This window comes from Empidonax traillii, unplaced genomic scaffold (genome assembly GCF_003031625.1).
Source record: "Empidonax traillii isolate 1590-97213 ecotype Southwest subspecies unplaced genomic scaffold, ASM303162v1 scaffold1164:size165317, whole genome shotgun sequence".
NCBI classification, from domain to species: Eukaryota; Metazoa; Chordata; class Aves; order Passeriformes; family Tyrannidae; genus Empidonax; species Empidonax traillii.
The window spans coordinates 14,302-23,565 of record NW_020956357.1 but is presented as its reverse complement, the minus strand read 5'-3'; positions in this window follow the sequence as shown (position 1 = coordinate 23,565).

Sequence of the window (9,264 nt, the reverse complement as noted above, 5' to 3'; positions counted from 1 at the left end):
ATTGATGTATCCCTCATTCACCATGCAAAGGACTTGGGCTTGAGTCCAACTTGGAGCTTTGCCTTCTTCTTGGGGATTTTGGAGCTCTTCAGACCAGTTGAGCAAAACCCCAGATAACTGTGACAGCAAAGGCGTCCAGCCCTGGCCTGCGAGGTGTTTTGGGAGCAGCTCTGCAACACAAGAGCTCTAGCGGATGGAAGGGAGGAGTCCAGGCATTTCTGGCAGGCTTGCAGGCAGCTGGGAGCTGTGCAGGAGATCCCACTCTCCCTGGGCAGCTGGAGTGCTGCAGGAGGGCAGTGTTTGCTCAGCCAGCACCCAAGGGAGCAGCAAACCCAAGGCCACTGGAGGCAGGTGGAGGGAGAAAGCTCGGGACTTCAAAGCTTCCGTGCACAGGAGGAGGCTAAAATGTGGGAGATAGTTTTTATAAGGGTTCATCCACAGCAACAACAGACACCTGTGGCCTGGAGCAACTTTTAGGAAAGATAAAGCTGCGCACAGAGCGTGTACTCTTGCAGCAGCCGAGCTGTGCTAGTGTCTCATCTGACTTCGTGCACCAGCATGTTATCTTTTTCTCGGGAAAGCCATGGAACTGGGTAGAATTTAAATTATACCCCAGAGAAGCTGGCTTGCTTCTCTGACAGAGGTCATAATGAGGGAGTCGGGATTCCAGTTATAGCTCAGCACAGCAGATGTAGCTAGTTTTGCAGATGATAAAAATACAGCCTTGTCTCAGGAATGCTGCAGAAGTGAGGCACGCGTGTGGTTGGCTTTTCTTTTTTTTTTTTTTTCCAGAGCTGTTGTTTAACTCTGGCTGTACTGTACAACAGTTGTTCCCATTGGGAAATCAATATTTACAGAGCAAACAGCAGTGAGACGTGGGCTGGGTGCCATCCAAGCATGCAGCAGGATCTGCTCTGTCGAATCCCTGCACCTCAAACTGTGGAAAATGCTACTCATCTCTTTTTCGGGGGAGGATTAGTTTTTCATTACCAATGATGAATACTATTTTATTTTTACTCTGCTGTGTATGCTTTCCACCGCCTGCTTGCAAGGAACGGAGGCAGCCACTGAAATTTGGGAAGCTACAGTATATCCTCTCCTGTATCAGGCACAACTCACCTCTTCTGATCAGAACTCAGGGCTTGGTGCACAGAATTAGCCACCCACCCCAAATGAAAGCAATTCCAATCTTGTTCCATCCCCCTGCCATGGGCAGGGGCAATTTCCATGAGACCAAATTGCTCAGGGCCCCATCCAACCTGGCCTTAAACACTTCCAGGGATGGAAGTATTCCAGGGATCTCCTTAGGGCTCCTGCAACTCCACAGCCTACAGAGACCTTCACCTGGAGGACAAACACTTCCCTTGCAAGGAGCAGGTCACTGCTGGGGTGAGGCTTGGCTGGGACCAGCACAAACCTGGCAATGTGGACTTGGTGCTTTGCTGCTCCACAAGGCATTGCCAGTGGAGGAATGCACTAAAGGCAGAGTGGCACTGCCAGTCTCACTTTACCTGGATGCCACAATGAGTCCTTGGTTTTGCAGGAACACACTAGCAGCTGGCTCTGTAATATTGCCTAGCCCTGTAATCCCTCCTGTTTGCAGAAGCGCAGCTGTAAGGAAAATGTTCGGTCTCTAATCTCTATTTACACAGGATGGTGATAAAGAAATTCCTCCACAATCACTTAATCTCTCTTTGGGCTGACACCACCGTTCTTTGCTCAGCCCAGCTCTAGAGCAGCAACACATGCAAACACACCACAGTGTGTTTTGTGGGCTCAGAGAGGACCATCACGTGAAAACAAGCTCTGCACCAAAGTACACCTTGAATTTTGTGTTCAGTTTTGTGCCCCTAGAGACAAGAAAGACACTGAGTTGCTGGAGCATGTTCAGAGAAGGGCAATGGAGCTGGGGAAGGGTCTGGAGCCCAAGTCTGATGAGAAGTGGCTGAGGGAGCTGGGGGTGTTTAGCCTTGAGCAAAGGAATCTCAGGTGTGACTTTATGACTCTCTGCAGCTCTCTGAAGGAGACTGTAGCCAGGTGGGGGTCAGTCTCTTCTCTCAGTAACAAGTGACATGACCAGAGAGAATGGCCTCAAGCTGTACCAGGAAAGTTTAGATTAGGGAAAATTTATTCCCTGAAGGGATGGTCAGGCATTGAAACAGGCTGACCAGGGCAGTGGTCCCTGGAAGTGTTCAGAAGGCACTTTGGCACGTGGTTTTGTGGTGGGCTTGATGGTGCTGGGGCAACAGTTGGACTCGATGATCTTAGAGGTCGTTCACAACCTAAAATGTTCTAAGTCTTTTTTCTGACCACGATGAGTGAGCAGCGCTCTGTCCTGCAATTGTCCCCCTAAACAGGCAGGATGATGGTGAGAGGAAGGACAGCCCCACCTTCTGGAAGCTGACGTGTTTGGCGCTCTTGCCCAATTTTGGCAGAGGATTTGAAGCAAGAAGCCTGCTTTTGGGTGGGTTTCTGCTGTAAAAGCAGCCGGCTGTCTGCAGCAGCGAGGTGCCTCTAGCCTACGTGCCGTCCCCACCACAAGCTGCCCTACTCGTGCAAGTCAGCTCTGAGCAAGCTCTGCATGAACTCACTGCCTGGCCCTAAAGGATTGGAAAAACAGGAAACTCTTTCAAAGGTGTCTTAGGATTTGATGTTGACATTTGAATTTCCCTTTCATATCACTGCAGCATTTTTGCCCGGGCACTTTATCCCTGCAGTGTGAACCTGTCATTTATTTCTAGTCAGAGATTTTGTGCTTTTGAAATTAAAGCCAAAGCGCGCAGAAAATAAAAGTATTCCAAGACACTTGAGTGCATTAGACAAGTGTTAATTATGGGAAGCTGAGCTGTTCCAGCCCTTAGGGAAAAGCATATCTTGTGTACAAATAATTTAGAAAAAGGCAAAGCTGTACAAAGAATTTAGAAAAAGGCAAAAGCCTACTGAGATTTTTGGTACTCTACAGTTTGAGGAAAACTGTATATATAGGATGAAACAGAGTTATAACATGGTGACAATAACATAGAAGGAGCTAAAAGGGACTGAGGCCAATGCAGACTACATGGCCACACAGCTAGGAAAGTGGCATCCTTGCTCAACCAGGCCATGAAGCAATCAGATGGGCTGAGAAAACATGGCAGGGTTATCGTGGGAGGTCCTCTGGTGGCAGTCCTACCTGTGAAATGGGCTCTGTTTGCTGGCAGCTTGTGATCACGGAGGCTGCGGGCACAGGAACAGGCAGAGGGCGTCTCATCTGCTTCCCAGGAACTGCTGGGAACCAGCTCCCAGAGCCGCAACTGGCAGCAATGGTTATTTAAAAATATACCCTTGACGCTGCACCTGGAGCTGGCCACATTTTCCTGCTGGCAAATTGTGTATTGGGAGGAACTGTGGGGGAAAAAAAAAAAAAATCCACTAAGAATCTGTGAATGTGAACTCTTGGGTGAAACTCCATCCGCTTGTTACCCAGCTCAACAAATGTTAATGCCCTGTCCCTGCATTTAAATTCCCATTAGAGCCATTTTCCCCAGACAATGGCCTTCTTTGCCCTGGTAAACACAGAAAGTAGGCATTTCCTCAGAGGAAGTTAATTTGGCTTTTTAGAAAAAAAAAAAAAAAACTAGGAAGAGTGGGAAACAAAACCTTTTCAATAATCTGGGAAAGTATTATCGGACAAGACCTTTTCTGCTAAAGGGAAACGCTTTACCCAGACCATTGAGATGCTAAAGACCAACATGTTACTTTAATGCTATCTTTAAATGAAAAAAAAATGAGATGGCCCTGCATTTAATTTTAACCAGTACACATACCCTCCACTGAAGTTCTAACTTTATTTTAAAAGAGTGATTTGTGCATTTAGCTTTTGGTTCATTTCTATCTTAGTTTTGGAGTCATAATAAATCCCACTTTAGAGGTGCAGAATGATTAATTTCTCCACCACATTTTTGCTTTGAAGTGTCTGTTGGCTGTTAATAAAATAAGTCCTTTTACATTCTCTTCAAAGTCACACAAACACACACAGATGCTTTGGGCCAAAGGAGGGAGCTGAAAATCTGTCTGGCAGTGGGAATGTAGCTGAAATGAAGAGGAGGCCTCCTATCTCACCACTCTGGGGAAGAGTGCTGCATTTGTTCAACCAAAACTGCTGCATGTAGAGGCGATGGAGAAGTTTGGACTGGGTCTCCAGAGATCCTGATTTAGAGGGTGGAGTCCGGTGCACTGAACATTACATTTTGTTAGTGTTTTCACAGGCAAGATTTAATAAACCTAATTTATGTCTGACTGGAAGCTAAATACCTTACAGCCCTTCACTCAGCATTTGCTTAGTGGCAAATTCTGTAGGGTCTGTGCCCGCCTCACAGCTGGTTTCACAGTGTATCTAGAAAGACTCCTGCCTCTGAGACATGGGGAAACATGTAGAAGCAAAGGAGCATTCCCAGCTGGCATAGCTGGGCAGCCACCCTTGAAGGCCACTGGTTCAGGCTGGTTGAGAATGAGCTCAGTGCTCAGGAGTTAGATTTTTCACAAAAGGGCAGAGTCAGAGCAGAATGATGAACTAAAGTGCTGATGCTCTGGACCACTGCAGTTGTGCAAAGGTCCTTTTATCCTCGGGGAAGGATTTCATCAGGAGCGCTGCTGGTGCAAAGCAGCTTCCATCCCAAGTCAGCAGCTGCACTGCCAGGATGGCACAAAACAGGGGAGGACAGGGAAAAAACTCAAAGCAAGCTGGACTTAAGCAAAGAGTATCTCATTAAAAGAGTTCTCTTTGGAAGATGTAGTTCTCAAGAAAAAAAAAAAATCTACCTTTTGCTCAAATACTTCTCATTTACATTAGGGAGAGTCACATTTAGCTGTTTCATTTTAGTCACTTAGTTCCAAGCCAGAACATACCACTGAACATCACACATTTCAGTTTTAGAAGACCTTAAGATCATCTGACAGTATTTCCTCATTTGACCTTCCAGAGCCACCTCGCAGAGTTCAACCCCCTTCTTAGGGGCAGGACACTTTGGAAGACTCCACATCCTAAAACCATCCCAAGACTAAAATCGGGTGGGAACACAATTTGGCCACGTGGGAACTGGCTGACTTTTGGAGTATGGTGGGAAAGGAGGTTTGGGTTGGGAAGTCAGCTCATTACAGAGGAGGGGAAGGGGATGCTTTTGGACTACAGTTCCCATGATCCAGTGCAAAATGGGTTGGCGGTGAGCCGAAGCTGTTCAGCCTGCGAGAAAGTGTTTCCACGTGAGGAGAACCTTTCTGCCAAACGCATGAAGCCACCTTAAAAGCTGAAGGAAAAATGTGAATTTTCCTTGTACAAAATGTTACGGTTTGGAGTGAAATTAAGTGCTGGAATGTCTCGGGATGTCAGTATGAATTTTGCTAACCTGCAAGGCCAGAATTTGAAGATGGGGTCTCTGCACCCAAGAAATCCCCACTTGCTCTGTTGCTTTCCATGGGACTGCCAGCACAAGTGGGAGCCCTTCCTCGGTCTTTGAGTTCTGCAAGGACTCAGTTTGGGCATACCCTGAATTATCTATGAAAGCAGGTCAGATTTACCCTGGCATGAGGGATGGCAGGGGACAGACAAGCTCAAGAGGTGCTAATGCCATACAACTTAGGCTGCAGCTTTCTGCCTTTGCATCTCTGGAGCCTTGGAGGGGAAGGCTGGCTCCTGGGTGGGGTAGGGTGACTTTCACCAGCTCTCCTGACAGCACTGGGCACCCTAAGGGTGTTTTGTCTCACCTGGTGTCTCAGCACAGAGAAATGCAGAAATAATCCCTCACCGGCCTACGTTGACCCCTGAGACAAGCAAGGAAGAGGAGTGTGCAGAGAAGAGGCCATCAGCTGTGTGCAGCAGCTTCTCTCAGACATAAATTGCAGACATTTCAAACATTTATTAATGTTTTGGTTTGGTTTTTTGGTGTTTTTTTTGTGGGTGTTTGTTTGTTTGTTTATTTTCCCCACAACAAGATCTGTGGCATTTTCTTGTTGGAGACCTCGATTTGACTTGTCAGCTCTTGGTCCAGCCTACATCAATCTCAAAGATGTGCCTCCGCCCCTCTGTTCCCATGTGTCTTTTAAGGGTTTTATGGGTAACACCCTTTCTCTCTTCTCAGCTTGTGCTCAGGAGCTGGGAGAGCAGCCGACCCCCTCCCCAGCTTTAACCTGAAAGCAGGCAGGGTTGTGCAATAGGGTAACAGCTGTGGCATCTTACCACTGGTCCCAAAATCATGTCCTAGCCTATCTGCAAGACTCATCTGTATGGCTTGAGTAAGCTCAGAGCTGCCAGCATCTGGGCTATATCCTGCCCCACATTCATCCTGCCATCAAGTCAGAGGGCTGCAGCAGGATGGCAGGATGGAAATCAAAAGGGACTTCAGCAAATCGTGTCTCCTTCATGTGTGGGCTGTTTCTGTCATCATCTGCTTGTCATGACCCATGGCCAGCTTGTCAAAGCCTTGCCCTAATGTAAGAAACACTGAAATAATATTGTAATAAATTTTAAAATATGTAAAATACACAATAATAATTTTGTAGTGACTATATTGTGTGATCAATGATATTGAAACAATAGGGGGTCATAAAAGTGGCGCACCAGCTTCCATTAATTGTTACATGAAACATGCATGATTCCAGGAATCATGCTGTCTGGAAAATAGCAACTTTCCCACCATTTCCTACATGTTTTGTGTTCGTGTCATTTTAATCTGCTCGGCAAACACAGGCTGTGATTGATGTGGCTAAGAGACTCCATCCATTTATTTATTGGTTCACTCTGGTTTCAGATCTGTGCTTTCTGTGATCTGCCTTCAGCTTGATAAACATTTCTTGCAGCCTGTAACTCATCTCAGAGCAGTCAAATCATGTGAATAGGGACTAGAGGGATCACAGCCTTTTCTGGAGGCAGTTCTGACCCTGGCAGAAATAAACCAACCCACAACCTCCTGGCATGAGGCTTTTCCACTGTCTCTGACCCCACCAAAGCAAATTCTCCTGTCCCAAGGGCAAGGGTAGAAATCAAGATGCACATGGAAAAGAAGCTGCATAAGCTCTAGCACCAGAGAGAAATTGCTACTAATGACTTCATGAAATGATTTTACAAAATACTATTTTGGTCAAAATCTGCTCCCTGTCATAGTACAATGGGGTGAGGACAGGAATGGACAAGGCAAGGGCTACATGTGTCATTTATCTGAAGACTTGTGTAAAACCTTTGACATGGTCCTCCACAACATGCTCTCTAAATTTGAGAGAGATGGATTTGATGGGTGGACTGTTGGATGGATAAGACATTGGTTGGATGGTTGCATCCAGAGGTCAAAGGCTCAGAGTCACGATGGACATCAGTGACAGGTGGTGTCCCTCTGAGGTGCATATTGGGAGCAGTGTCATTTAATATCTCCATTAATGACCTAGATGAAGGGATCGAGGGCACCCTCATCAGATTTGCTGATGACACCAAGCTGAGTGGTGCTGTTGACACACCTGAAGGATGGGATGCCATCCAGAGGGACCTGGACAGGCTGGAGAGCTGGGCCCATGGAAATCCAATGCAGTTTAACAAGACCCAAGTGTAAGGTGCTGCACCTGGGTCAGCACCTACCCCCTGGTAGGAATGCAAGGCAGGGGCTGATGGGATGGAGAGCAGCCATGCCAAGAAGGACTTGGAGGTGCTGGTGGATGAGAGACTGGACATGAGCTGGCAATGTGCACTTGCAGCCCAGAAAGCAAACCACATCCTGGGCTGCATCCTCAGCAGAGTGGGCAGCAGGGCAAGGGAGGTGATTCTGCCCCTCTACTCCTCTCTGGGGACAACCCACCTGGACTGCTGCATCCAGCTCTGGGAGCCCCAGGTGTTACAAGCCTCCCTGCCAGGCAGGAATAACTTTTGGGTTTTTGCTAATAAATTCCTTGGAGTTAATTAAAGCAAGTCGATACTAGATGGTCACTGTTTACAGATATATATATATATAAATGGTTTATTTTAGAACAATTTGATTGCAAAGGAATACAAATAAGTAGCTGTTTTGATTTTATCTGTAGTAACATGGCAATATAAAAGAATAAAGGTATTGCAAAGAAACGAGGGTTTTAGCTGTTTTGGTTGCAATAGAGGGATGTAAAATCATAAAGATAACACCCAAGAAAATGTTTAAGGGAAAAGAGAGAGAGAAGAAGAGTTAAAGGGAAAGGAAAGAAGGGAAAAGAGAGAAAAATTGTTTACAGTCAAGAGTGAAAGCTCTCCGGTGAAATTGGTTGCTGTTGTCGCTGGTGTCAGTGACATAGAACTGATGGATGAGCCCAGAGGAGGGCCAGCAAGAAGATGAGTGGAATGGAGCACCTCTCCAATGAGAAAAGGATGAAACAATTAGGGCTGTTCAGCCTGAAAAAGACGCAGCTTTGGGGTGACCTAATTGCAGCCTTCCCGTACCTGAAAGGAGCCTACAAGAGAGATGAGGAGAGACTTTTTGCAAGGGGACATAGTGAGAGGACAGTGGGGAATGGTCTTAGATTTCAGAGGGCAGGCTCAGTTTGGATAACAGGAAGAAAGTCTTGAGTGTCAGGGTAATGAGGCAGTGGCACAGGTTGACCCCAGATGCTGTGGATGCCCCAGCCGTGGGAGTGTTGAAGGCCTGGTGGGATGGGGCTTGGAGAAGCCACATTTGCTGGCAGGTGTCCCTGCCTATGGCAGAGGGGTTGGAACCAGATGAATTTTTAAGGTCTCTTCCAGCCTGAGCCATTCTGAGATTCCATGAGCAGAGGGGCTGGGTGGCAGGAGGCCTAATTTGGGAGGAGAACCAATTCAGCACTCTCCGTTTGGTTGAGCTCAATGCCAATGTTCATGAGCACAGACTCACAGCTAGTGTGATTTACCACGACTCTAGGCCTGGTTGAGTTCCATATAAACTTGCACAGATCAATTTCTGGAATAGCTCTCTTTATTGAAACAAGGGGACAGCAGTTTCTGGGTCGCCAGTTCTAAATGCAGTGACTACAGGGAGGTACTATGTGTTGAAACCAATAGTGGGAGATCTATTGGTGCTATATTTATGTAATGATAGTAGAATATCAAAGAATTACCTATAAACTATATTGTAAATATGAATTAAAGTAAAACTTACATATTTATTGATTAAAAATTTAAGGTCAGCTCCAAGTGTGTCTGGGGATGACAGTCTTGGTGCAATGCTGACCTAAAGCGTCCCTTAAGGGGACAAGGGGAAACAGTGGGAGAGATTTATTTGTGCTATACTTCTCTATAAA